At 43.8% G+C, this 25,054-nt stretch overlaps 1 protein-coding gene and 25 non-coding genes across 26 annotated transcripts in view; all 26 read left to right on the forward strand.

Annotated features, from left to right (window-relative positions):
* The first annotated feature begins 3,585 nt into the window (after nucleotides 1–3,585).
* Nucleotides 3,586–3,658, forward strand: trnak-cuu (transfer RNA lysine (anticodon CUU)). Its single transcript has one exon. It is a non-coding gene; the product is annotated as a tRNA-Lys (tRNA).
* Nucleotides 3,659–4,569: 911 nt separating this feature from the next.
* On the forward strand, nucleotides 4,570–4,642 carry trnak-cuu (transfer RNA lysine (anticodon CUU)). The gene has a single exon. It is a non-coding gene; the product is annotated as a tRNA-Lys (tRNA).
* Nucleotides 4,643–5,039: 397 nt separating this feature from the next.
* On the forward strand, nucleotides 5,040–5,112 carry trnak-cuu (transfer RNA lysine (anticodon CUU)). Its single transcript has one exon. It is a non-coding gene; the product is annotated as a tRNA-Lys (tRNA).
* Nucleotides 5,113–5,501: 389 nt separating this feature from the next.
* On the forward strand, nucleotides 5,502–5,574 carry trnak-cuu (transfer RNA lysine (anticodon CUU)). The gene has a single exon. It is a non-coding gene; the product is annotated as a tRNA-Lys (tRNA).
* Nucleotides 5,575–5,963: 389 nt separating this feature from the next.
* Nucleotides 5,964–6,036, forward strand: trnak-cuu (transfer RNA lysine (anticodon CUU)). Its single transcript has one exon. It is a non-coding gene; the product is annotated as a tRNA-Lys (tRNA).
* Nucleotides 6,037–6,425: 389 nt separating this feature from the next.
* trnak-cuu (transfer RNA lysine (anticodon CUU)) lies at nucleotides 6,426–6,498 on the forward strand. The gene has a single exon. It is a non-coding gene; the product is annotated as a tRNA-Lys (tRNA).
* A 397-nt stretch (nucleotides 6,499–6,895) lies between these two features.
* Nucleotides 6,896–6,968, forward strand: trnak-uuu (transfer RNA lysine (anticodon UUU)). The gene has a single exon. It is a non-coding gene; the product is annotated as a tRNA-Lys (tRNA).
* Nucleotides 6,969–7,363: 395 nt separating this feature from the next.
* Nucleotides 7,364–7,436, forward strand: trnak-cuu (transfer RNA lysine (anticodon CUU)). The gene has a single exon. It is a non-coding gene; the product is annotated as a tRNA-Lys (tRNA).
* A 388-nt stretch (nucleotides 7,437–7,824) lies between these two features.
* trnak-cuu (transfer RNA lysine (anticodon CUU)) lies at nucleotides 7,825–7,897 on the forward strand. Its single transcript has one exon. It is a non-coding gene; the product is annotated as a tRNA-Lys (tRNA).
* A 396-nt stretch (nucleotides 7,898–8,293) lies between these two features.
* On the forward strand, nucleotides 8,294–8,366 carry trnak-cuu (transfer RNA lysine (anticodon CUU)). The gene has a single exon. It is a non-coding gene; the product is annotated as a tRNA-Lys (tRNA).
* Nucleotides 8,367–8,763: 397 nt separating this feature from the next.
* On the forward strand, nucleotides 8,764–8,836 carry trnak-cuu (transfer RNA lysine (anticodon CUU)). The gene has a single exon. It is a non-coding gene; the product is annotated as a tRNA-Lys (tRNA).
* A 410-nt stretch (nucleotides 8,837–9,246) lies between these two features.
* Nucleotides 9,247–9,319, forward strand: trnak-cuu (transfer RNA lysine (anticodon CUU)). The gene has a single exon. It is a non-coding gene; the product is annotated as a tRNA-Lys (tRNA).
* Nucleotides 9,320–9,716: 397 nt separating this feature from the next.
* trnak-cuu (transfer RNA lysine (anticodon CUU)) lies at nucleotides 9,717–9,789 on the forward strand. Its single transcript has one exon. It is a non-coding gene; the product is annotated as a tRNA-Lys (tRNA).
* Nucleotides 9,790–10,186: 397 nt separating this feature from the next.
* trnak-cuu (transfer RNA lysine (anticodon CUU)) lies at nucleotides 10,187–10,259 on the forward strand. Its single transcript has one exon. It is a non-coding gene; the product is annotated as a tRNA-Lys (tRNA).
* Nucleotides 10,260–10,650: 391 nt separating this feature from the next.
* On the forward strand, nucleotides 10,651–10,723 carry trnak-cuu (transfer RNA lysine (anticodon CUU)). The gene has a single exon. It is a non-coding gene; the product is annotated as a tRNA-Lys (tRNA).
* A 394-nt stretch (nucleotides 10,724–11,117) lies between these two features.
* Nucleotides 11,118–11,190, forward strand: trnak-cuu (transfer RNA lysine (anticodon CUU)). Its single transcript has one exon. It is a non-coding gene; the product is annotated as a tRNA-Lys (tRNA).
* A 384-nt stretch (nucleotides 11,191–11,574) lies between these two features.
* Nucleotides 11,575–11,647, forward strand: trnak-cuu (transfer RNA lysine (anticodon CUU)). Its single transcript has one exon. It is a non-coding gene; the product is annotated as a tRNA-Lys (tRNA).
* Nucleotides 11,648–12,044: 397 nt separating this feature from the next.
* On the forward strand, nucleotides 12,045–12,117 carry trnak-cuu (transfer RNA lysine (anticodon CUU)). The gene has a single exon. It is a non-coding gene; the product is annotated as a tRNA-Lys (tRNA).
* A 397-nt stretch (nucleotides 12,118–12,514) lies between these two features.
* Nucleotides 12,515–12,587, forward strand: trnak-cuu (transfer RNA lysine (anticodon CUU)). Its single transcript has one exon. It is a non-coding gene; the product is annotated as a tRNA-Lys (tRNA).
* Nucleotides 12,588–12,978: 391 nt separating this feature from the next.
* trnak-cuu (transfer RNA lysine (anticodon CUU)) lies at nucleotides 12,979–13,051 on the forward strand. The gene has a single exon. It is a non-coding gene; the product is annotated as a tRNA-Lys (tRNA).
* A 377-nt stretch (nucleotides 13,052–13,428) lies between these two features.
* Nucleotides 13,429–13,501, forward strand: trnak-cuu (transfer RNA lysine (anticodon CUU)). The gene has a single exon. It is a non-coding gene; the product is annotated as a tRNA-Lys (tRNA).
* Nucleotides 13,502–13,885: 384 nt separating this feature from the next.
* Nucleotides 13,886–13,958, forward strand: trnak-cuu (transfer RNA lysine (anticodon CUU)). Its single transcript has one exon. It is a non-coding gene; the product is annotated as a tRNA-Lys (tRNA).
* A 397-nt stretch (nucleotides 13,959–14,355) lies between these two features.
* On the forward strand, nucleotides 14,356–14,428 carry trnak-cuu (transfer RNA lysine (anticodon CUU)). Its single transcript has one exon. It is a non-coding gene; the product is annotated as a tRNA-Lys (tRNA).
* A 397-nt stretch (nucleotides 14,429–14,825) lies between these two features.
* On the forward strand, nucleotides 14,826–14,898 carry trnak-cuu (transfer RNA lysine (anticodon CUU)). Its single transcript has one exon. It is a non-coding gene; the product is annotated as a tRNA-Lys (tRNA).
* A 391-nt stretch (nucleotides 14,899–15,289) lies between these two features.
* trnak-cuu (transfer RNA lysine (anticodon CUU)) lies at nucleotides 15,290–15,362 on the forward strand. The gene has a single exon. It is a non-coding gene; the product is annotated as a tRNA-Lys (tRNA).
* A 4,673-nt stretch (nucleotides 15,363–20,035) lies between these two features.
* Nucleotides 20,036–25,054, forward strand: part of zgc:165507 (monocarboxylate transporter 2) — a 32,266-nt gene continuing 27,247 nt past the window's right edge. Inside the window, exon 1 of the mRNA XM_030440142.1 lies at nucleotides 20,036–20,238. The gene's annotated coding sequence lies outside the window, so the exon portion shown is untranslated. The remainder of the gene's footprint in view (nucleotides 20,239–25,054) is intronic.

The raw sequence follows: 25,054 nt of genomic DNA on the forward strand, positions 1-25,054 counted from the left end.
TAACACCCCACAAATCGACCCTCTGGTAAGATTGTTGGGTCGACCACTGTTTACAAGGTAAAGAATTAGCTCTGTGTCTCTGTTCTCGTGTCTTGTGCGTAGTTATTGACATGTTTAGGATAAGTGAACTCAATAATAGACCGAATGACTTGTCAGAGCGGAGATTCATGGCAGCACGAGACAGGTGGAGGGTGTCTATGAATACAGCTGTGGGATGTCTCCTCACTCCTTCACCTCCACCCCCGGAGGGGAGGTGTTGAGGTGAGAATGCGGCCCTACCCAGCTGCAGTCCCTCTGACCCGAGCAGGCGGGGTACTCGCTGCCTTTGTGGAAACAAGCTGACAGGAAAGGTAAACACCAAGGTGTGGAAAGAGGCTCTTCCTTCGGTGGTCTCATCAGTCACACAGGCTGGCGTGGCTTAAATGCAGCTTTAAATCAGGGACACAGGCTGTTAAGTTAAACACCGGCCAGCAGAGGCGAAAAATGATGATGTGAGAGGTGACATGACGATGTGAGAGCACAGTGCCCGCTCTTCCCCCTTTGTGTGAGGGATTTCTAGTGCATAGTGACCTCTAGAGGTGGAGGAAATGGAGAGGAGTGAGTCTGCTCACACTGAAGTAAGTGTGTGCGTGGTCTGTGGGGACTCGGAGCTTCAGAAATCCTTTCGCGACCCGTGTTCTTCTCTTCATCTACGCCTTGGCACATGTTTTTCTTGTGTTCGTGTCATCCTGGGAAGAGGAACTGTCATTCACAGAGAGGAGTACCTTCAAAAATTCGAAAGCACAGTGATTTAAATAAAGCTTTTAGATTAGATTTCCTCTCTAAATTTAGATAATTGTTTTTTATATTTACACATATATTTTACACAAACTGAAAGAAAGGACATACATATGATTAAAAATATATATATATTTTTTTACATGTTCTCATCGTGTGTACTGTAATTTTGGATTTTATGACGTGTTGAGATTCAAGTTCATCGGTTACTGGCCAAACCTTCAGGAGGTAGCTCTCTGGAAATGACAAATACTTAAAAATGAAAGTGTTAAGTAAGTTAAGTAAGTTTAAGTTTGTTTGTGTCATGTGTGAAACCAAAAGTCAGTGGAAAGTGAATTTAACCCGCTCATGTAAAACAGTTACTTAATGAACTTAATGTGACTGAGAAAACCTCCCTGCTGGGGGAGAGGGAGAAATCCAGAGCTCTCTATGTGGCTCAGCCGGACGTGCAGAAACACAAGAAGAACACTCTCATGGCTGCCCTTGAAAAAAAGTCAAGAAACAATTGGACGGCCATCGTGTTGAAACATTAAAACCACTGAAGGATAAGTATCATTGATCATCTCGGGAAAGGTCAATTATTAGTTCACTTTTTGTTACAAGAGTTATCAATGTCTCTTATGGTTATAATGCATGTAGATTGGTTATCATGCTACTGCTCTGCATTTGGAGTCCATCCGTCCATCCATTATCTGAAACCTCTTATCCTTTTCAGGGCCACGGGGCGGCTGGAGCCCGATCCCAGCTGACACTGGGCGATATCAAAAAGAATTTCAAATGAACTCAGTGTGTGTTTGAACGAGCTCATCCAAGGGCAAAGTGCTCTTAATGTGCAAACATTAATGTCACGCTGCTGTGGTGTTTTTTTTTTGGACTAAAACAAAGCAATGCTGCATGTTGAACATTACATGGCACTATTTACAGTACTGTATGTCAATCACTGATCACAAGAACTCTTTAAATTCTCTGCAAACAGTTGATATGTGGATATGTAACTGCGGGTGATGCCACTTTATTATGTTTGGTGCCCTCTGGTTTCTACTGGTAACAAGCAGATTTGTCATCTTCCTTCATGAAACTTGTATTTGTGTTTTGTCTGCAATAATTATATCGCTCTCAAATCACTTTGGCAAAGCTTGTACAGCACATGTGGCGGTACTGATGGCTCTGAGAAGTCAGGAGACCTGGAGTGACGGTTTCCTGCAGACTCCAGGCATCTCTCATTAAGCAGATTTTGATGTCAGCAGGACTTCCTGGTAAAACACAGGTAAAAGGCTGCCCGCAAGGAATTCACCTGAATCGACTGCTCACTGTGGTTGGATTCAAGAAAAAAAAAAAAGTGCACTGTTACCCTTTGGATTATTTTACCACGCCGCCCCCTGCTGGTAGGATACATCATGTCCACTGGTGGCTCTTCATCCACGTGTCGACCTCGTCTGATTTATGTGACGAAAACATTTCAAAACGTCCAACAGGGAGGATCATCTCGAAGGTCAAAACATCAAATCCAAAGAGTGCATGAAAGTTGATATGCAGTTTTGGAAGAGGCGAGGTGTGGTGGAAGTGTCTGATGTCTTTTAACAGAAGGCCATTCAAAATGTCATACCCCAGAGCCCATTTCAGAATTGTGTGGTCCTTTAAGGTTAAAATTAATTCAGAACAGCATGGATAAGATCAGTGTCTTCAGATTGATTGTGGTTACATGAGGTGTTTTTATTCTGATTATTAGTGTTATATGAAGGTCCGTGCACAGGCAGCTATACCGAGGAGCATATTGCAAACAGCCGATCAGAGCAGACTCCACCTGAGCTAACAATAGGCTTCTGCTAAATTATGAATGAAACTCTTAACATGGAACGTTGAACTGAAATGAACCACTGCTCCACACAAAAACCCTCCACACTTGACAGTGAGAAGAGCGACTGCCTCGTCTCATTCATCTCCCACGCGACCGTCGCCTTTCAACCTGTGAGCATTCAGGAATTAAAAGCGTGAAATGAGTTGCTTATTTATTGTTTGGATACAGAAATCGAAAGAAATGCTGAACTTTAAGAAGAAATACCGCAGATGTTTTATCCAAACGAAGGAAAAAAAAGAAAACAGAACTCGTTTATTAGTCGTTTTTGGGGAAATTCAGTCAGTTTTGCTACATAAACTCATAACTCTCTTTCCTTTAGCAGTTTTAATATTAACTACAGGATTTTCTGACGCTCTTGTAATAATCTGGAGGAATTATAGGAGAAAAGAAGTGAACAGCAGCCATGTTTGGATTACAAAATGTTTTTCTTGTTTCTCTCGGATCATGTTCACCTGACATGCTCCCTCCCAGCGTTCTCGAATGTACTCTGTTATGAGACGGAAAACGTTTTTCTCTTGGCTTTCCCTTTGCAAGCCACACCTCTCCCTGAACAGTGCGAGCTTGTCTGAAGTTTCTGTTTGGATACTGGGAGCGCCATGTGTCCATAATCTGAGCCCTCGTGTTTGTGTTTTTTATGTGTGACCTGAAAGGTTATTGTTTACACTTTCAAATAGTGGTGGATGATGCCGATCATGTGAATTCTCACAGACTACAGCACAGGATTCTGTTGAGATGAAAAAAATCAACTGGAGTGTGTGCTATGTAGCCCTGGTGGCTTCCTATTTGGAGTGAAAGGTTTTACAAGCAAATAACGCAAGGAAGCGGGGAACAGTCGACCAATCACAGGCTCATGCCTACAGTCTACATGCATCAAGTTAATTGAGGCCAGCCTTTCGTCCATGATAGTTACTGTAGCCTCGAAATTTGAGCCTTTTTCTGAAGGTAAAGTAGCGCGGCTAGCTCAGTCGGTAGAGCATGAGACTCTTAATCCCAGGGTCGTGGGTTCGAGCCCCACGTTAGGGGAGGATGTTTTGTGATACACTATCCATTCATCAAATCAATTTGTGAGTGATGGTCTCAGATATCACAAGTTGACTCTGTGTAACCTGACTCACCAAATGCTGGCTGACCAAGGAAAGTCAAAAGCATTTACGTTAGCGATCGGGTTACTGTTGGAGTAAATGACTCACCAAATGCTGGCTGGTAAAGGAAAGCTGAAAGCAGCTAGCTTGTGTACGTTAGCGATCGGGTTACTATTGGAGTAACTTGCAGGTTTCAGAGCATAGGTTGTAGGGTTGGTAGCTTTCAAGCTGTTATTTCCTCTAGCAAATGGGTTTTACAAGCAGATAACGCAAGGAAGCGGGGAACAGTCGACCAATTATAGACTGACATCTATCAAGTTAATTGAGGCTAGCCTTTCGTCCATGATAGTTACTGTAGCCTCGAAATTTGAGTCTTTTTCTAAAGGTAAAGTAGCCTGGCTAGCTCAGTCGGTAGAGCATGAGACTCTTAATCTCAGGGTCATGGGTTCGAGGTTTCAGAGCATATGTTGCAGGGTTGTTAGGGTTGGTAGCTTTCAAGTTGTTGTTTCCTGTAGCAACTGGGTTTTTACGTTAGCGATCGGGTTACTGTTGGAGTAACTGACTCACCAAATGCTGGCTGCTAAAGGAAAGCTGAAAGCAGCTAGCTTGTGTACGTTAGCGATCGGGTTACTATTGGAGTAACTTGCAGGTTTCAGAGCATAGGTTGTAGGGTTGGTAGCTTTCAAGTTGTTATTTCCTCTAGCAAATGGGTTTTACAAGCAGATAATGCAAGGAAGCGGGGAACAGTTGACCAATTACAGACCGACATCTATCAAGTTAATTGAGGCTAGCCTTTCGTCCATGATAGTTACTGTAGCCTCGAAATTTGAGTCTTTTTCTAAAGGTAAAGTAGCCTGGCTAGCTCAGTCGGTAGAGCATGAGACTCTTAATCTCAGGGTTGTGGGTTCGATCCCCACGTTGGGTGAGCATGTTTTGTGATACACTATCCATTCATCAAATCAATTTGTGAGTGATGGTCTCAGATATCACAAGTTGACTCTGTGTAACCTGACTCAGCTCTGACTCACTAAATGCTGGCTGCTAAAGGAAAGCCGTATGCAGCTAGCTTGTGTACGTTAGCGATCAGGTTACTGTTGGAGTAACTTGCAGGTTTCAGAGCATATGTTGCAGGGTTGTTAGGGTTGGTAGCTTTCAAGTTGTTGTTTCCTGTAGCAACTGGGTTTTACAAGCAGATAACGCAAGGAAGCGGGGAACAGTCGACCAATTACAGACTGACATCTATCAAGTTAATTGAGGCTAGCCTTTCGTCCATGATAGTTACTGTAGCCCCGAAATTTGAGCGTTTTTCTGAAGGTAAAGTAGCCCGGCTAGCTCAGTCGGTAGAGCATGAGACTCTTAATCTCAGGGTCGTGGGTTCGAGCCCCACGTTGGGCGAGCATGTTTTGTGATACACTATCCATTCATCAAATCAATTTGTGAGTGATGGTCTCAGATATCACAAGTTGACTCTGTGTAACCTGACTCAGCTCTGACTCACCAAATGCTGGCTGCTAAAGGAAAGCCGAAAGCAGCTAGCTTGTGTACGTTAGCGATCAGGGTTACTGTTGGAGTAACTTGCAGGTTTCAGAGCATATGTTGCAGGGTTGGTAGCTTTCAAGTTGTTGTTTCCTGTAGCAACTGGGTTTTACAAGCAGATAACGCAAGGAAGCGGGGAACAGTCGACCAATTACAGACTGACATCTATCAAGTTAATTCAGGCTAGCCTTTCGTCCATGATAGTTACTGTGGCCTCGAAATTTGAGCCTTTTTCTGAAGGTAAAGTAGCCCGGCTAGCTCAGTCGGTAGAGCATGAGACTCTTAATCTCAGGGTCGTGGGTTCGAGCCCCACGTTGGGCGAGCATGTTTTGTGATACACTATCCATTCATCAAATCAATTTGTGAGTGATGGTCTCAGATATCACAATTTGACTCTGTGTAACCTGACTCAGCTCTGACTCACCAAATGCTAGCTGCTAAAGGAAAGCCTGAAGCAGCTAGCTTGTTACGTTAGCGATCGGGTTACTGTTGGAGTAACTTGCAGGTTTCAGAGCATATGTTGCAGTAGGTTGGTAGCTTTCAAGTTGTTGTTTCCTGTAGCAACTGGGTTTTACAAGCAGATAACGCAAGGAAGCGGGGAACAGTCGACCAATTACAGACCGACATCTATCAAGTTAATTCAGGCTAGCCTTTCGTCCATGATAGTTACTGTGGCCTCGAAATTTGAGCGTTTTTCTGAAGGTAAAGTAGCCCGGCTAGCTCAGTCGGTAGAGCATGAGACTCTTAATCTCAGGGTCGTGGGTTCGAGCCCCACGTTGGGCGAGCATGTTTTGTGATACACTATCCATTCATCAAATCAATTGTGAGTGATGGTGTCAGATATCACAAGTTGACTCTGTGTAACCTGACTCAGCTCTGACTCACCAAATGCTGGCTGCCTAAAGGAAAGCCTGAAAGCAGCTAGCTTGTTAACGTTAGCGATCGGGTTACTGTTGGAGTAACTTGCAGGTTTCAGAGCATATGTTGCAGGGTTGGTAGCTTTCAAGTTGTTGTTTCCTGTAGCAACTGGGTTTTACAAGCAGATAACGCAAGGAAGCGGGGAACAGTCGACCAATTACAGACCGACATCTATCAAGTTAATTCAGGCTAGCCTTTCGTCCATGATAGTTACTGTAGCCTCGAAATTTGAGCTTTTTTCTGAAGGTAAAGTAGCCCGGCTAGCTCAGTCGGTAGAGCATGAGACTCTTAATCTCAGGGTCGTGGGTTCGAGCCCCACGTTGGGCGAGCATGTTTTGTGATACACTATCCATTCATCAAATCAATTTGTGAGTGATGGTCTCAGATATCACAAGTTGACTCTGTGTAACCTGACTCAGCTCTGACTCACCAAATGCTGGCTGCTAAAGGAAAGCCGTATGCAGCTAGCTTGTGTACGTTAGCGATCAGGTTACTGTTGGAGTAACTTGCAGGTTTCAGAGCATATGTTGCAGGGTTGTTAGGGTTGGTAGCTTTCAAGTTGTTGTTTCCTGTAGCAACTGGGTTTTACAAGCAGATAACGCAAGGAAGCGGGGAACAGTCGACCAATTACAGACTGACATCTATCAAGTTAATTGAGGCTAGCCTTTCGTCCATGATAGTTACTGTAGCCCCGAAATTTGAGCCTTTTTCTGAAGGTAAAGTAGCCTGGCTAGCTCAGTCAATAGAGCATGAGACGTTTAATCTCAGGGTCGTGGGTTCGAGTCCCACGTTGGGCGAGCACGTTTCGTGATACACTATCCATTCATCAAATCAATTTGTGAGTGATGGTCTCAGATATCACAAGTTGACTCTGTGTAACCTGACTCAGCTCTGACTCACCAAATGCTGGCTGCCAAAGGAAAGTTGAATGCAGCTAGCTTGTGTACGTTAGCGATCGGGTTACTGTTGGAGTAACTTGCAGGTTTCAGAGCATATGTTGCAGGGTTGCTAGGTTTGGTAGCTTTCAAGTTGTTGTTTCCTGTAGCAACTGGGTTTTACAAGCAGATAACGCAAGGAAGTGGGTAACAGTCGACCAATTTGAGACTCACATCTATCAAGGTAATTGAGGCCAGCCTTTCGTCCATGATAGTTACTGTCGCCCCGAAATTTGAGGTTTTCTGAAGGTAAAGTAGCCCGGCTAGCTCAGTCGGTAGAGCATGAGACTCTTAATCTCAGGGTCGTGGGTTCGAGCCCCACGTTGGGCGAGCATGTTTTGTGATACACTATCCATTCATCAAATCAAATTGTGAGTGATGGTGTCAGATTACACAAGTTGACTCTGTGTAACCTGACTCAGCTCTGACTCACCAAATGCTGGCTGCTAAAGGAAAGCCGAAAGCAGCTAGCTTGTTAACGTTAGCGATCAGGTTACTGTTGGAGTAACTTGCAGGTTTCAGAGCATATGTTGCAGGGTTGGTAGCTTTCAAGTTGTTGTTTCCTGTAGCAACTGGGTTTTACAAGCAGATAACGCAAGGAAGCGGGGAACAGTCGACCAATTACAGACCGACATCTATCAAGTTAATTCAGGCTAGCCTTTCGTCCATGATAGTTACTGTGGCCTCGAAATTTGAGCGTTTTTCTGAAGGTAAAGTAGCCCGGCTAGCTCAGTCGGTAGAGCATGAGACTCTTAATCTCAGGGTCGTGGGTTCGAGCCCCACGTTGGGCGAGCATGTTTTGTGATACACTATCCATTCATCAAATCAATTTGTGAGTGATGGTCTCAGATATCACAATTTGACTCTGTGTAACCTGACTCAGCTCTGACTCACCAAATGCTGGCTGCCAAAGGAAAGTTGAATGCAGCTAGCTTGTGTACGTTAGCGATCGGGTTACTGTTGGAGTAACTTGCAGGTTTCAGAGCATATGTTGCAGGGTTGCTAGGTTGGTAGCTTTCAAGTTGTTGTTTCCTGTAGCAACTGGGTTTTACAAGCAGATAACGCAAGGAAGCGGGGAACAGTCGACCAATTACAGACCGACATCTATCAAGTTAATTCAGGCTAGCCTTTCGTCCATGATAGTTACTGTGGCCTCGAAATTTTAGCGTTTCTCTGAAGGTAAAGTAGCCCGGCTAGCTCAGTCGGTAGAGCATGAGACTCTTAATCTCAGGGTCGTGGGTTCGAGCCCCACGTTGGGCGAGCATGTTTTGTGATACACTATCCATTCATCAAATCAATTTGTGAGTGATGGTCTCAGATATCACAATTTGACTCTGTGTAACCTGACTCAGCTCTGACTCACCAAATGCTGGCTGCCAAAGGAAAGTTGAATGCAGCTAGCTTGTGTACGTTAGCGATCGGGTTACTGTTGGAGTAACTTGCAGGTTTCAGAGCATATGTTGCAGGGTTGCTAGGTTTGGTAGCTTTCAAGTTGTTGTTTCCTGTAGCAACTGGGTTTTACAAGCAGATAACGCAAGGAAGCGGGGAACAGTCGACCAATTACAGACTGACATCTATCAAGTTAATTGAGGCTAGCCTTTCGTCCATGATAGTTACTGTGGCCTCGAATTTTGAGCCTTTTTCTAAAGGTAAAGTAGCCCGGCTAGCTCAGTCGGTAGAGCATGAGACTCTTAATCTCAGGGTCGTGGGTTCGAGCCCCACGTTGGGCGAGCATGTTTTGTGATACACTATCCATTCATCAAATCAATTTGTGAGTGATGGTCTCAGATATCACAATTTGACTCTGTGTAACCTGACTCAGCTCTGACTCACCAAATGCTGGCTGCTAATGGAAAGCCGAAAGCAGCTAGCTTGTTTATGTTAGCGATCGGGTTACTGTAGGAGTAACTTGCAGGTTTCAGAGCATATGTCGCAGGGTTGTTAAGGTTGGTAGATTTCAAGTTGTTGTTTCCTGTAGCAACTGGGTTTTACAAGCAGATAACGCAAGGAAGCGGGGAACAGTTGACCAATTACAGGCTCATGCGGTCAGTCGACATCCATCAAGTCAGTAGAGGCCAGCCTTTCGTCCATGACAGTTACTGTAGCCCCGAAATTTGAGCTTTTTTCTGACGGTAAAGTAGCCCGGCTAGCTCAGTCGGTAGAGCATGAGACTCTTAATCTCAGGGTCGTGGGTTCGAGCCCCACGTTGGGCGAGTATGTTTTGTGATACACTATCCATTCATCAAATCAATTTCTGAGTGATGGCCTCAGATATCACAAATTGACTCTGTGTAACCTGACTCAGCTCTGACTCACCAAATGCTGGCTGCTGAAGGAAAGCCGAAAGCAGCTGGCTTGTGTACGTTAGCGATCGGATTACTGTTGGAGTAACTTGCAGGTTTCAGAGCATATGTTGCAGGGTTGTTAGGGTTGGTAGCTTTCAAGTTGTTGTTTCCTGTAGCAACTGGGTTTTACAAGCAGATAACGCAAGGAAGCGGGGAACAGTCGACCAATTACAGACTGACATCTATCAAGTTAATTGAGGCTAGCCTTTCGTCCATGATAGTTACTGTAGCCCAGAAATTTGAGCCTTTTTCTGAAGGTAAAGTAGCCCGGCTAGCTCAGTCGGTAGAGCATGAGACTCTTAATCTCAGGGTCGTGGGTTCGAGCCCCACGTTGGCCGAGCATGTTTTGTGATACACTATCCATTCATCAAATCAATTTGTGAGTGATGGTCTCAGATATCACAAGTTGACTCTGTGTAACCTGACTCAGCTCTGACTCACCAAATGCTGGCTGCCAAAGGAAAGTTGAAAGCAGCTAGCTTGTGAACATTAGCGATCGGTTTACTGTTGGAGTAACTTGCAGGTTTCAGAGCATATGTTGCAGGGTTTTTAGGGTTGGTAGCTTTCAAGTTGTTGTTTCCTGTAGCAACTGGGTTTTACAAGCAGATAACGCAAGGAAGCGGGTAACAGTCGACCAATTTGAGACTCACATCTATCAAGGTAATTGAGGCTAGCCTTTTGTCCATGATAGTTACCGTGGCCTCGAAATTTGAGCCTTTTTCTAAAGGTAAAGTAGCCCGGCTAGCTCAGTCGGTAGAGCATGAGACTCTTAATTTCAGGGTCGTGGGTTCGAGCCCCACGTTGGGCGAGCATGTTTTGTGATACACTATCCATTCATCAAATCAATTTGTGAGTGATGGTCTCAGATATCACAATTTGACTCTGTGTAACCTGACTCAGCTCTGACTCACCAAATGCTGGCTGCTAATGGAAAGCCGAAAGCAGCTAGCTTGTTTACGTTAGCAATTGGGTTACTGTAGGAGTAACTTGCAGGTTTCAGAGCATATGTCGCAGGGTTGTCAAGGATGGTAGCTTTCAAGTTGTTGTTTCCTGTAGCAACTGGGTTTTACAAGCAGATAACGCAAGGAAGCGGGGAACAGTTGACCAATTACAGGCTCATGCGGTCAGTAGAGGCCAGCCTTTCGTCCATGACAGTTACTGTAGCCCCGAAATTTGAGGTTTTTTCTGAAGGTAAAGTAGCCCGGCTAGCTCAGTCGGTAGAGCATGAGACTCTTAATCTCAGGGTCGTGGGTTCTAGCCCCACGTTGGGCGAGCATGTTTTGGGATACACTATCCATTCATCAAATCAATTTGTGAGTGATGGTCTCAGATATCACAAGTTGACTCTGTGTAACCTGACTCAGCTCTGACTCACCAAATGCTGGCTGACCAAGGAAAGTCAAAGCAGCTAGCTTGTACGTTAGCGATCGGATTACTGTTGGAGTAACTTGCAGGTTTCAGAGCATATGTTGCAGGGTTGTTAGGGTTGGTAGCTTTCAAGTTGTTGTTTCCTGTAGCAACTGGGTTTTACAAGCAGATAACGCAAGGAAGCGGGGAACAGTCGACCAATTACAGACTGACATCTATCAAGTTAATTGAGGCTAGCCTTTCGTCCATGATAGTTACTGTAGCCCCGAAATTTGAGCCTTTTTCTGAAGGTAAAGTAGCCCGGCTAGCTCAGTCGGTAGAGCATGAGACTCTTAATCTCAGGGTCGTGGGTTCGAGCCCCACGTTGGGCGTGCATGTTTTGTGATACACTATCCATTCATCAAATCAAATTGTGAGTGATGGTGTCAGTTTACACAAGTTGACTCTGTGTAACCGGACTCAGCTCTGACTCACCAAATGCTGGCTGCTAAAGGAAAGCCGAAAGCAGCTAGCTTGTTAACGTTAGCGATCAGGTTACTGTTGGAGTAACTTGCAGGTTTCAGAGCATATGTTGCAGGGTTGTTAGGGTTGGTAGCTTTCAAGTTGTTGTTTCCTGTAGCAACTGGGTTTTGCAAGGAAGCGGGGAACCGTCGACCAATTACAGACCGACATCTATCAAGTTAATTCAGGCTAGCCTTTCGTCCATGATAGTTACTGTGGCCTCGAAATTTTAGTGTTTCTCTGAAGGTAAAGTAGCCCGGCTAGCTCAGTCGGTAGAGCATGAGACTCTTAATCTCAGGGTCGTGGGTTCGAGCCCCACGTTGGGCGAGCATGTTTTGTGATACACTATCCATTCATCAAATCAATTTGTGAGTGATGTTCTCAGATATCACAAGTTGACTCTGTGTAACCTGACTCAGCTCTGACTCACCAAATGCTGGCTGCTAAAGGAAAGTTGAAAGCAGCTAGCTTGTGTACGTTAGCGATCGGGTTACTGTTGGAGTAACTTGCAGGTTTCAGAGCATATGTTGCAGGGTTGTTTAGGTTGGTAGCTTTCAAGTTGTTGTTTCCTGTAGCAACTGGGTTTTACAAGCAGATAACGCAAGGAAGCGGGGAACAGTCGACCAATTACAGACCGACATCTATCAAGTTAATTCAGGCTAGCCTTTCGTCCATGATATTTACTGTGGCCTTGAAATTTAAGCGTTTTTCTGAAGATGAAGTAGCCCGGCTAGCTCAGTCGGTAGAGCATGAGACTCTTAATCTCAGGGTCGTGGGTTCGAGCCCCACGTTGGGCGAGCATGTTTTGTGATACACTATCCATTCATCAAATCAATTTGTGAGTGATGGTCTCAGATATCACAAGTTGACTCTGTGTAACCTGACTCAGCTCTGACTCACCAAATGCTGGCTGCCAAAGGAAAGTTGAAAGCAGCTAGCTTGTGAACGTTAGCGATCGGGTTACTGTTGGAGTAACTTGCAGGTTTCAGAGCATATGTTGCAGGGTTTTTAGGGTTGGTAGCTTTCAAGTTGTTGTTTCCTGTAGCAACTGGGTTTTACAAGCAAATAACGCAAGGAAGCGGGGAACAGTCGACCAATTACAGACTGACATCTATCAAGGTAATTGAGGCTAGCCTTTTGTCCATGATAGTTACCGTGGCCTCGAAATTTGAGCCTTTTTCTAAAGGTAAAGTAGCCCGGCTAGCTCAGTCGGTAGAGCATGAGACTCTTAATTTCAGGGTCGTGGGTTCGAGCCCCACGTTGGGCGAGCATGTTTTGTGATACACTATCCATTCATCAAATCAATTTGTGAGTGATGGTCTCAGATATCACAATTTGACTCTGTGTAACCTGACTCAGCTCTGACTCACCAAATGCTGGCTGCTAATGGAAAGCCGAAAGCAGCTAGCTTGTTTACGTTAGCAATTGGGTTACTGTAGGAGTAACTTGCAGGTTTCAGAGCATATGTCGCAGGGTTGTCAAGGATGGTAGCTTTCAAGTTGTTGTTTCCTGTAGCAACTGGGTTTTACAAGCAGATAACGCAAGGAAGCGGGGAACAGTTGACCAATTACAGGCTCATGCGGTCAGTAGAGGCCAGCCTTTCGTCCATGACAGTTACTGTAGCCCCGAAATTTGAGGTTTTTTCTGAAGGTAAAGTAGCCCGGCTAGCTCAGTCGGTAGAGCATGAGACTCTTAATCTCAGGGTCGTGGGTTCTAGCCCCACGTTGGGCGAGCATGTTTTGTGATACACTATCCATTCATCAAATCAATTTGTGAGTGATGGTCTCAGATATCACAAGTTGACTCTGTGTAACCTGACTCACCAAATGCTGGCTGACCAAGGAAAGTCAAAAGCATTTACGTTAGCGATCGGATTACTGTTGGAGTAACTTGCAGGTTTCAGAGCATATGTTGCAGGGTTGTTAGGGTTGGTAGCTTTCAAGTTGTTGTTTCCTGTAGCAACTGGGTTTTACAAGCAGATAACGCAAGGAAGCGGGGAACAGTCGACCAATTACAGACTGACATCTATCAAGTTAATTGAGGCTAGCCTTTCGTCCATGATAGTTACTGTAGCCCCGAAATTTGAGCCTTTTTCTGAAGGTAAAGTAGCCCGGCTAGCTCAGTCGGTAGAGCATGAGACTCTTAATCTCAGGGTCGTGGGTTTGAGCCCCACGTTGGGCGTGCATGTTTTGTGATACACTATCCATTCATCAAATCAAATTGTGAGTGATGGTGTCAGTTTACACAAGTTGACTCTGTGTAACCGGACTCAGCTCTGACTCACCAAATGCTGGCTGCTAAAGGAAAGCCGAAAGCAGCTAGCTTGTTAACGTTAGCGATCAGGTTACTGTTGGAGTAACTTGCAGGTTTCAGAGCATATGTTGCAGGGTTGTTAGGGTTGGTAGCTTTCAAGTTGTTGTTTCCTGTAGCAACTGGGTTTTGCAAGGAAGCGGGGAACCGTCGACCAATTACAGACCGACATCTATCAAGTTAATTCAGGCTAGCCTTTCGTCCATGATAGTTACTGTGGCCTCGAAATTTTAGCGTTTCTCTGAAGGTAAAGTAGCCCGGCTAGCTCAGTCGGTAGAGCATGAGACTCTTAATCTCAGGGTCGTGGGTTCGAGCCCCACGTTGAGCGAGCATGTTTTGTGATACACTATCCATTCATCAAATCAATTTGTGAGTGATGTTCTCAGATATCACAAGTTGACTCTGTGTAACCTGACTCAGCTCTGACTCACCAAATGCTGGCTGCTAAAGGAAAGTTGAAAGCAGCTAGCTTGTGTACGTTAGCGATCGGGTTACTGTTGGAGTAACTTGCAGGTTTCAGAGCATATGTTGCAGGGTTGTTTAGGTTGGTAGCTTTCAAGTTGTTGTTTCCTGTAGCAACTGGGTTTTACAAGCAGATAACGCAAGGAAGCGGGGAACAGTCGACCAATTACAGACCGACATCTATCAAGTTAATTCAGGCTAGCCTTTCGTCCATGATATTTACTGTGGCCTTGAAATTTAAGCGTTTTTCTGAAGATGAAGTAGCCCGGCTAGCTCAGTCGGTAGAGCATGAGACTCTTAATCTCAGGGTCGTGGGTTCGAGCCCCACGTTGGGTGAGCATGTTTTGTGATACACTATCCATTCATCAAATCAATTTGTGAGTGATGGTCTCAGATATCACAAGTTGACTCTGTGTAACCTGACTCAGCTCTGACTCACCAAATGCTGGCTGCCAAAGGAAAGTTGAAAGCAGCTAGCCTGTGAACGTTAGCGATCGGTTTACTGTTGGAGTAACTTGCAGGTTTCAGAGCATATGTTGCAGGGTTTTTAGGGTTGGTAGCTTTCAAGTTGTTGTTTCCTGTAGCAACTGGGTTTTACAAGCAAATAACGCAAGGAAGCGGGGAACAGTCGACCAATTACAGACTGACATCTATCAAGGTAATTGAGGCTAGCCTTTCGTCCATGATAGTTACCGTGGCCTCGAAATTTGAGCCTTTTTCTAAAGGTAAAGTAGCCCGGCTAGCTCAGTCGGTAGAGCATGAGACTCTTAATTTCAGGGTCGTGGGTTCGAGCCCCACGTTGGGCGAGCATGTTTTGTGATACACTATCCATTCATCAAATCAATTTGTGAGTGATGGTCTCAGATATCACAATTTGACTCTGTGTAACCTGACTCAGCTCTGACTCACCAAATGCTGGCTGCTAATGGAAAGCCGAAAGCAGCTAGCTTGTTTACGTTAGCAATTGGGTTACTGTAGGAGTAACTTGCAGGTTTCAGAGCATATGTCGCAGGGTTGTCAAGGATGGTAGCTTTCAAGTTGTTGTTTCCTGTAGCAACTGGGTTTTACAAGCAGATAACGCAAGGAAGCGGGGAACAGTTGACCAATTACAGGCTCATGCGGTCAGTAGAGGCCAGCCTTTCGTCCATGACAGTTACTGTAGCCCCGAAATTTGAGGTTTTTTCTGAAGGTAAAGTAGCCCGGCTAGCTCAGTCGGTAGAGCATGAGACTCTTAATCTCAGGGTCGTGGGTTCTAGCCCCATGTTGGGCGAGCATGTTTTGTGATACACTATCCATTCATCAAATCAATTTGTGAGTGATGGTCTCAGATATCACAAGTTGACTCTGTGTAACCTGACTCAGCACTGACTCACCAAATGCTGACTGCTAAAGGAAAGCTGAAAGCAGCTAGCTTCTTCATGTTAGCGCCAGTAGTGATCAGGTTCTTTGAGCCTTTTGTCCATCATGTAGCCCTGCTAGCTCAGTCAGTAGAGCATGAGACTCTTAATCTCAGGGTCATTTTGCCAAGAAAGGTCACGCCAACAAATTCAGCTTGCAATCAAACAGGTTTCAGACAAATTTCATTGAACAGATGTAAGGGACAAAAAAACAAAAGGTTTTGTCATGTGTATTACCAACGTATTTGAGGTCTATGTAAAATAATAAAGCATAATATTTAATGTCACACACATTTTTCTCATAAAATAAATCAAACATTTTTGGATTACATTCGTCATATATGAAAAGGCTTCTTTTGTTATTTCTTTTTGTTTTATCAAATTATTTAAGCATAAAGCTATCAAAGGATATCACCTGACGCTCATTTAAAAAAAAAAACTTTTAACAAAATACATTCAGTGTTTTGAACCTTTCACTACCTTTTGTCAGTGTGCTCTGATGATGACATTATCACACGTGAAGCACAATTATACAGTGATCCATTTAGATTAATGTAATATGCAGTACTGTGAGTTGTACAGCTCTAAAGATGCCAAGCATTTTGTGGCCAAACTGCGACTAAATAATTACTGAATCATTTATGTTTTGATTAAATGGATTTGTGTGTTTCGGGGCAGAGTGGTGCTAAATATGAGACAATTCATTGCACTGAAATGGAAAAAAAGACCCCAAGACAAACATTAAACCATTCAATAATTGAAGACAAATGTATAATTAAATGAAAAAATCACTGCAGGGTCTTTCAGCCTGTCTTTAACCTCCATGATCAGAAGAAAACACATGGAATCTTGTTTGCGTGATATAATAAAAATCTTATAATCACATGGGCGGTCCTGGCACGTTTGGCAAGATTGTGAAATATTGCGCGTGCTGTGATTCCCTGTACACATACCATGTAGTTCAGTCAAGCTATTAAAATGTAATGGTAAATACTCTTAGCAGGAGGTCAGAAGAGACGCGTGAGCACCAGTCCCAAGTTACATTCAGCAACGTGGCTACTGATGCAACTCTGAAATGAAAATTTAATGATTGACGTATGCGCTAACAGTCAGCAGCTCTTCTGGGCTAAAAAAAACTGCAGTTGTGTGATTTGGTTGTTACCCGTGCACGATGAAAATGATGTAATTCACCAAGGTAGCAAAGGGGACGCCAGAGGTGACCCTGAAAGTGAAGGTATTATGGGTAAAAGGGAGATGAATGCTGTTTAAACACAGAGCAAACGTATTAAGATAGATGCTTAAATCGAGCATTCTTTGTGCGTGTGTCCTTAAGAAACACCACAGTAGAAGAGTTCTGAGCCGCAGTCACAGGAGGGAGCATCACAGTTACTTTGCCTGTGAGCTCCTGAACCTTAACAAACCATCTAAAACATTTTAGCAAAGTAAGAGGTAACAGCTTACGGAGGCTTTATTCTGGCATATGTCAGTTTCTGCTCTTGATCCAGGGCTTACACAGACAGCAGACTACAGAACAAGATTCAAAGTGACTCACCGAGGGAACTGAAGAAATGACTCAGCGACTGTTTGGGTGATTATCTCGCAAAATCCTTCCACAAACATGAGTTGTCATTGTTATCGCTCACATGAGTGAGTCACTCCCCGCGCCAGACTCAAAATCAGAGCAAAGACCGACTGCAGTAGTGGAAGAAATAGTAAAAGTAAAAAAAAAACCCAAAAAAACAAAACATGGTCTGAAGAATATTCCATTACCCACAATGCATCTTAGCCACAGAGTGGCATCACTTGAGGCAATTTGTCAGATTATACACAGCTTCCTCTGGAGTCACACAAGGCTTTACATTGGTGTTTTCACATAGTGCCCCCCAAGGTCTGTAAACACACTGTGAAACTGGCGGAGTTATCCTTTAAGTGACAGCACTTTAGCTCATGTACTCTTTCCAAATATCTCCCTGGTGCCCTCTAACAGAAGGACTATGAGTTGAGACACATCGAGCCACATTATTACTATAAAATATCAGATACTGATAGATAGATGTTGGTTACTTCATCTAACTCCCCTCATGTTTTTGTTGTCGTCAGTTGTCCTTAAATGTCTTCCTCATGTTGGGCAAGTGACTCTCACCATATGCACACTGTGACCCTCTCCCATTAATCCAGCGGATTGAGCTCCGATGACCCAGATTGAATCAGCCGGCCGCGATGCCAGCAGCTTTATGCACGCAGATAATGTTTAGGGAAAAGACTACATCAGACACAGTGTTGAAGGAGTAAAGGTTGACATTGATGTTAAATGTTTTGACTGACACGATTGTTTTTATCATCTCATTCCGGTGAAAGATAGATGATTGTTGAGTCTAATTTCCTGGTTTCCAGATCCAGGCGCTTATGGTGGGCAGCCCGGCCTGAGCCCCTCCCACTGACTAAACTCAGCTCAACTGATGATTCAACTTTCCTCATAGTAATGATAATAATAATAATAATAATAATAATAATAAAAGACTTGGAAAGACTTCCAATGTCCAATTTTAAGTTATACATCACTCTTTACATGACAGTTCAACTTCTCTCATCATTTTACTGTTCCACTGACATTTGAAGGTACAGGGCACATGGTTCATTCATGTATCATTTTATAATATGAGGTTGTATGATGACACGCCCCCCCCTCAAAAAAACAAAAAATTAGACCACTGGATGATTAAGAAGGAAGTCAAAGACGAACGTCAACATCAAACCCCTCGCAGTGCGTCATGTTCATGTTCAACTGAGACATCAACTGGAAAACTATTGTTGTCCATTAGCTGATGGATGTAATCAGCATATACTGTAAAATTAGAATGTAATGTATCAAAACAACTGATTAGCTAGTTAGATAGCGCGTTTAGCCATAAGGTTTGTAAACATATTGTGTGTTATTTGCTGGATTAAACTGTAGGCCTACACACTAACAGTGCTGAAGCACGTTCTGATTGTTCCTCTTGGACAATGTGCAGTTTGTGTCGCCTTAAATTAGGCCAGCGTGGGGTGCTCATTAGCTCAGTTGGTAGAGCAGGCTTCCCACCCGCAGGCTTGACCCGCGAGCTCTTGTGAACTCAATTTAAGGTATGCATTATGAAAACGACAAAGTAAAAAACATAAGATTAAATCAAACTTTAAGCAACATGATGTAACTTTTACCCCAAAATAACAGCTTCAGTGTCATTTTTGGGAGTGTGGAATGGTGTCTCTGTCTCAGCCACTCCCACTCCTCCCATCAATTGTTTCTGCTCTGTCACTTCAGTGAGAGGGTCGGATCACGGCGTCACATACATGTTCACTTCAACATGCATGTTTTCAACAGATAACGCTGTTGTGACGTTGGATGCTGATTGGCTGGGGTGGAGAAATTTTTTGTCTATTCTTACCACATACACCTACCTGAAAATAGAAACTGACCTTCAGTTTAAAGGTGCACTTTGTAGTTTTGGGGGAAAACATTTTAATCAGAAAAGAGAGATCATGATTAACAAATTTTACACAATATTAAGCTGTTGCACTCAGAAACTGTAAGGGGCACCAAATCGAGCAAAATGCCAATTTTCGCATACAGTTGCTTTAAATTGACAATGCCGGTGGCCATGTGTTAACTGGCATTTCAAGCCCTTTCAATTCAGAATTCAACTGACTTAGCTTCTCATTAGCCCACTTATGTAAGCACAAGTAGCCTGTTAGAATAACATTATAATATAAGAATAAAAAGTACTATTCTAATAAGACAGTTGTGAAACATGTCAAACATTACAATTCTTAATCTATGAGTGACAGTGGGGTATTTTGATCACCATTTTCCTAATTTTTAACACCTTAAAGAACAAACTGTGAGCTGAGGGGAACAATCTGCTTCTGCAGCTCACATGCTACTCTATGAGCCCTTATCAGGTAACTGCCAGCCTCTTCACTGCCTGCACCAGACACATGACAGCACAGAGACATACTACAGTACACAGTGAAATACTGCAGTACACAGAGACATACTACAGTACACAGAGAAATACGGCAGTACACAGAGACATACTACAGTACACAGAGAAATACGGCAGTACACAGAGACATACTACAGTACACCGAGAAATACGGCAGTACACAGGGACATACTACAGTGCACAGAGAGGAGACAGAGAAATACTACAGTGCACAGAGAGGAGATGGAGAAATACTACAGTACACAGGGAGGAGACAGAGAAATACTACAGTAAACAGAGAAATACTACAGTACACAGGGAGGAGACAGATAAATACTACAGTAAACAGAGAAATACTACAGTACACAGAAAAATACTACAGTACACAGAAAAATACTATAGGAGGAGACAGAGAAATACTGCAGTACACAGTGTAGTATCCTTCTCCGTCTCCTCCTCCAGAGAAATACTACAGTACACAGGGAGGAGGAGGAGGGGGAGGAGGGTGGAGGAGGGCTGGTGGATGGAGCCCCTGTGACTGGCTGCTTCAGCCTCGGGTCTGTAACAGCCCGGCCGGCAGCGCCGCCCTCTGCAGCGCGCGGCAGCTCTACGTCAGGCAGCGCGCGGCAGCTCTACGTCAGGCAGCGGCTCACTCAGGAAATTCAAACACTGAGCCGTCCGCCGCGCAGACACACGCATCTCTCCGCTCCAAGGTCACCGAGCCGGCAGCCACACACACAGAGACAGACGCACACATACACACACACTCCGCCGTTCCCCTCTAAAGGTAAGACAGCATTTCATGTGTGTTTCTGGCTGACGGCGCTGAAAGACGAGCCGCCGCTGGTCGGGAGGATTAAGCGGCTCGTCGGGGACTCCGCGCTGCGCAGAGATGAGCGTGTGCTGCGATGAATGAGAAACATGTGAGGAGGAGGGCTCGGGATGTGTGTGTGTGTGTGTGTTCCCGTCGGATGATTGAGTACATTCTGTGATGCGTTCAGAGGCCCCCCCCCCTTTTTTTTTTTTGGAGAGAGGTGGGGATCCATGTCCGCGCTGTCCTGGAGGGGAAAAAGGTTCTGGATAAAAAATCTCAGTGGTGACATTTCTCGTTGAGTCTATGTAGGCCCGGGGCATTCAGACTGGCTTCATCCGGTCCCTATCCTTGCATCAGCAGCATCATATGATCAGGCTGCAGTGAGGGAGAGTCTCTCTGCTGGCTCCTCGCATCTTGTGAGCTCTAGTTTTCCTGATCGGGGGCCAACTGTTACAGGTTTTGGTCAGGGCGACAGATCACCGGCTGTCTATTTTGACACCAGGCTGTGATAGTGAGTCTCTCCCAAAGCAGGTTTGGCACCAGAGGACTGTTCACTCCTGGTCAGCTGATGAGCCATGAAAATATCTTCACATGCCAAACTGTGCTGGTTTTACTCTGGAAAGTGCACTGGACTCCTTTTCTATTTTAACACCAAAATATGGAATCACCTGTTTTCTTTCCCCTCTCTTGCAACTAGTTGCAGCTCACACATCACGCTCATTTTAAAGGTCGTACAGGAGGACAGCACAGGCCACAGTGCTGGAACACAGCATAACCAAGAGTCAACGGACTCGGTGATGTCACCCTCAGAGCTGGCTGACGACAGCAGCCTCCATAATCTAATGGTCATAATGGACCCAGTAGGGCTGCATCAGCAAGAACCCCCGAGTGTGCAGAAATGAGTCAGGGTTCGTTAAATGTCTTCTGAAATCATCTTTTATTAAAAGAGAAAGGATGTTTTATTTTTTCCCCAGCAAGGTTACGCAATCCCGCTTTAAATGTGTCGTATTCTCAGTCGCAGTAAACCAATAAAGGCCTGCAACAAGATTCAGTCACGTCTGAAGGAAAAACTTTTTTATCCGTGTATCAAAACGCTGATTGGTTGGCGCAGAGAAACTTTCTTTTGCTTCATATCACACATGTCGAACCCAAATTTGCCCCCAAATGGAAACTGAGTTTCAGTTAAAGGTGCACTTTGTAGTTTTGGGGCAGAAGGATCTTCATCGACTTCTAAATAAGCAAACTAAATAAACTAACTCTCTTTGTTTTCATGTCTGAATAAACAAACTGACCTGAAAGGACAACACACTGTATACTGTTTTAGTTTGTCTATATGTGGCGGACCCTGCCACCTTTCTAGCTTCAAATAGCTAGAAAAAATATATATTTCATTTTAATTAGATATTAATATTCCAAGTTTGAATTTCCTCGCCAAAACTACAGAGTGCCTCTTTTAAAGGAATATTTTGGTAGATGGAGGTAGATGATAAGATCGACAACATTGACAAGTGTAAGCTAAATATGAATCCCAGCCAGCAGCCGATTAGCTTAGCTTAGCATAGCATACAGACAGGAAACTGGGGGACGCAGCTAGCTTGGCACAGGTAACAAAATCCGCATCGCAACACCTAAACGCACTAATCAACACATTATATCTCCTTTGTTTTTAAGCTTTACACCGACTGAACTGTGTGAAAAGGACACATTGTGGTCTTCTGGGGGGACTGTTTCCTGCCCAGGTGCAGCCACTTCCTGTCGCTACGTTAACACGCTGCTGCTGGTGGTTTTTTACTTACAATCTTCTCCTCTAACTCTTAGTAAGAAAAGCGAATGGGCATATCTTCCGAAATGTCCAACTATCCCTCTAAACAAAGGTATTGCAGATGTCAGGAGCGGCACACAGATTGCATCAGCATTCTGTCAAAGTGAAAGTGACAGTTTACAGTTTCATAAGTGAGCATCGCTTGTTGTTGAGGGCCTTGTGGAAGAAATGCTCTTTCGTCTTAAATGCACCTGGCAGTATTTGAGGGAGCTGCTCTGGAGCACGAGCAGAATCAGTGTTTGACGGTCGGGGATGTTACTGATTTTTTGTGTTGCTTTCTGGAAAAAAAGTTTAAAGTGAGATTGCTCCCAGTGACCTCCAGGTTTTTTCTAGTTCCTTCCCCCCCCCTGCCTGAGATGTGTAACGCCGTATCGTGTTTCATGTTGATCCGGCCTCCTGGTTCTTAATGTTGCCCTGCGTGTAGTTTCAGTCTGCAAGGACCCTAAACATTCTCTCGTTGGCATTGTCCACACCTTTTGTTTCCCTCAATAGCAGTGGCCTCTCAGATCATGTGGGAAGGAACTTTTTTTTGTTTTTACTTTGCTATGACATGTCACAGTTTCATCATCAGGTGTTAAAGGGTCACATCTTTGGGCATGATTTAATGTTATTGAGGTTGCATGGGTCTGACCCTGACACGGCTGTGCTCCTGTGTTCCTTGTGGATGAGAAACACATTTCTGAGGGTGTTTTTTTTTTTTTTTTTCTTTTTGTGGTTTGGGTCAGGTTTCAGGATCAGGACCTCTCTCCGTGTTCCTTGGGAGAAGTTTGTTGTGGACACAAACCTGCTGTGTGCAAACAGCCCTGCCTGATGATACAGAGCAAGGCATTGTACTCTACCTTCACAGCCACTATGGAATCACTCAACAAAAACTAAACATCCAAGTCAACTCTTCAAGAGTTTTCTACCTTATTTTAATGATCATAATAGAGGAAAACCGTGATTGAGATGTTTGGCAACCTTTAAAAAAGTTCACTTCTATTATTGTAGCTGTGTGATGTGGCAGAACAGCGCCCTCCTCCTGCTGTGTAAAGATGATTCAACACATCTGCCGCCGATTATGACCCACTGTTTAAAATAATGAGGATTATTGATAACATAAGTAAGTATGCAGACATATAGAGGCTGATAGACTTTGACTTCCATTTAAATTTTTTAAATTTGTTTTTTACAATCATCATTTTATATTCTGAACTTCAGAGAATCTTTCAGTCTATCAACATATCGAGGGTTTTAACCAAGAGCATTAGATTTTAAGTCTGAATATCTCCTGTATTTTCTTTCAAGATATATATGTATATTTTTGTTGTCGTTATTTTAATAGGCAGTCAGGAAAAACGGGTAAAAGACTTATTTTCCTCTGAGGACAGCTTGTTTTAGAAGATATTTCCCAGTGTGTATTATAACCTCATAAAAACTGTAAATATTACATTTCTGAGCTTGAATTTCTTCTCATTCATTAGCTCAGAAATCATTTTTTTTTTGTCTTATTAACAACTCAACAAATACTGCTGCTTCGGTTCGGGGACCGATTCTACCAAACCAAAGCACCAGTATTTGCCGAGACCCAACATTCAAATTTTCGTACAAATAGGACATTTAGTTAAAACATTTTTGGGAATTTGAGATCATATTTTACAGTAGAGCATATATTAAATTAACATATACTGGTGGACATTAGCTAATTGGCAATATATCGGTATGTGCCAGCTGATGAGTAACAAGGAACTTACTGGTTTTGAGCCCTCTTAGAAATAGTGTGATCATAAAACTGTACGAGAAGTAAAATTTTTTTTGCGGTAAAACGTCTCATTATTTTTTGTGAATTTATCGCAGAAAGGAGATAGAAAAAAAGAAAACATTATACATGTATAATTAAAAGGTTTTAAAAGGAAGATCTGCTAATTAAGTCCCATTTAATAGCGGTGAGAAGTTGCTAATTGGAAATCGACAGGGCTTTAATTAAAAGCACTTTACCTCCTGGAGATCACCTGTCAATCAAACTGTGGGTAAATTTAAGAAAACCTCTCCATTAGACTCATGAAACGGCAGAAACTAAAAACCGCATCACTTTAAACCTTCATTTTTAGAAATGACGGCATCGGTGTCACTCGTCTGGCACTGCATGTACTGACTTTATAACCTGGCTGCAGCTGGATATGAGTGACTTTTTTTGCCATTAACCAATTCAGTTTAGTCTCCAACAACTGTGAAATGCAAGGCATATGATATTTCCTTATCATGCAACTATCTACGCTTCTCTCCTCAAGTGATGCAACGTGAAGGCTCAACATGTTGAAAGAAAGATGTAGCAGGGATCAGCGCCTCTGCTCTGACCTTCTTGACTCGCTCGGAGGAGTGGAGCTGGGCGGGAGCTTTGGATTGGATGCTGGCTGTGGGTGTCGGCCAGCCCACATGGCAAAGTGAAATGGAAAGACTGCCCAGCATGCCGTTGTGTCCACAGCCGTGTAGATTTTGGTCAAGGTGATGACTGCCTGATCTTTTTTCACGCTGCGGTGGTTCTTTTCACAAGCGCTTAGGAGTGTTATGTGTTTTTGTTTTCTGTCGGTGAATCAAACCCAAAACAGAATCAATCGACACATCGAGTCTTCAGCTCTGCAGGTTTGGAGAATTACTCTGCGCTGTAGAGGTTTTCCATCCTGCTTTTGTCAGTCAGAGGTGTGTTGACGGAAATTTATGGGACAACTTGAACGTTTTTTTAATCAAGGTTCTTCCCCAGGAACCAGCTCAAGGGCCTCAAAGTGCAGAGGCTGACAGTGGAGTAGAAAGGGCATCATAGTCAGGGTGTATTTTAATGTAAAGACCCCCTGCCTGGTGGCCTTTTTGATCAGACAGCAGCTTTGTTTCTCTGGTATTTCTCCCGTTTACTGCGACGTAACGCCAAGGGCAAGTGTGTTTACTGGATCATGTGGTGAGATTAGATGTCACTTTGACAAGGAAAAGAAA

The sequence above is a fragment of the Sparus aurata genome, chromosome 14, assembly GCF_900880675.1.
Source record: "Sparus aurata chromosome 14, fSpaAur1.1, whole genome shotgun sequence".
NCBI classification, from domain to species: Eukaryota; Metazoa; Chordata; class Actinopteri; order Spariformes; family Sparidae; genus Sparus; species Sparus aurata.